Raw genomic sequence first — 1,725 nt, 5'->3', positions numbered from 1 at the left:
TGCTGTAATCCAGGGTCTCTGTAAGGGGATGTGGCACGGTGAAGTGCTGTAATCCAGGGTTCTATAATGAGAAGGGAGGTAGGGACAGGAGGCTCCCTGGAAGCTTGCAGGCCAGCTAGCAGAAAACTACAAGAGATCCAATGTACACAAGTGTTAAGGTGAAGACTGGCAATCAGGTTTCTCTTTTGACATCAGTGTGTATATGTAATACACACCAACACTCATACATATGAGTGTGCACACACACATAAACACACATACAGATTTTTTAATTAATCATTAGTTTGCTGAAAACTATACTAGACTCATAGTCGTGTGAGATGGACGAAAGCTTTTTGATTAAAAAAATAGCTGCATTTGTATAGTTTTAAAATATTGTGTATAGGTTTTGAAAGGTCCATGTATGTACAGAAAAATACCTCCCAAAAGCTTGGCATGGTCACACATATCTAAAATCCTAACATTCAGGAGAAGGCAGTAGGAGCATCAGGAGTTCAAGGCCACCCTAGGATAGATGAGACCCAGTCAAGAATCAAAAATGGAGCTGAGCTGGAGAGATGGTTCTGTGGTCAAGAGCACTTGCTGCTTTTGCAGAGGATCCAGGTTCTCTTCCCAGCTACGCATAGCAGCTCACAGGCACATTTAGCCCCAGTTCCAGGGCATCTGACATCCTTTTCCCACCTCTGTGGGTTCCTGCACGCTTGTGGTACACATAATACTTACGCCGGCACACACATAACATAAAAATAATTATAAATATTTTAAAACAAGCCTAGCAAAACTGCTCAAAATGAGATAATGACAACAATCCAGGCATAATATGGAAAGTTCATGGGCTATGCGCACAAGCTGGGAATTGTCTGCTTACACTTGACCTTTATCTGCGGTAGGAGTGGCGGCTCACCAGCAGTTCTTGGTCCCAGTGACCCTTGGGTTTTATTGTCTCCATGACTGTCACATTCGGCAGATTTTTCTTCCTGTCACTCTGTCAAGAAGACAAAAGTTTGGTCTAGAGTTTTTAATTTAGCGTCAGGACAATTTCAGTTCCTGTCCTCACCAGTTACGGAGTCACAAGGGGCGTGTGTGGCCAAGCATACACCTGGCTTCCTTCCTCCCAGTGCTGTCCCGTGAGGTGTATGTCACTCTTGTCTTCACCTCACAGATGTGGGAATGGTGGTTTAGAAGATGAAAGAAATTGCTTGCGCAGTTAACTAGTGTCAGGTAGAAGTAAATCCAGACTAAGCAGTGTGATTCAGGGCTCTGATGGAAACCCGAGGTCATGGGTCTTTTTCTGGGAAAGTGCCTGTGTGTGTGCACGTGTGTGCATGTGTGCGTGTATGTGTGTGTATGCGTGCACTCATGCACACAAGTGCACATGTACACCTTTGCTGACCATAGGAACATGGTTTTGTTATTTTTTTTCAAGATAGGGTTTCTCATCCGGGTGATGGTGGCGCACGCCTTTAATCCCAGCACTCGAGAGGCAGAGGCAGGCGGATCTCTGTGAGTTCGAGACCAGCCTGCTCTACAAAGACAGGCTCCAAAGCCACAGAGAAACCCTGTCTCGAAAAACCAAAAAAAAAAAAAAAAGATAGGGTTTCTCTGTGTAGCCCTGTCTGTCCTGGAGATGGCTTTGTAGACGAGGCTGGCCTCAAACTAGCACCCATCCTCCTACCTCTGACTCCTGAGTGCTGGGGTAGAGATGTTTGCCACTTCCACCTGGCA

The sequence above is a fragment of the Microtus ochrogaster genome, chromosome 17 (assembly GCF_000317375.1).
Source record: "Microtus ochrogaster isolate Prairie Vole_2 chromosome 17, MicOch1.0, whole genome shotgun sequence".
Lineage (NCBI taxonomy): Eukaryota > Metazoa > Chordata > Mammalia > Rodentia > Cricetidae > Microtus > Microtus ochrogaster.
Note: the sequence above shows the minus strand (reverse complement) of the source record.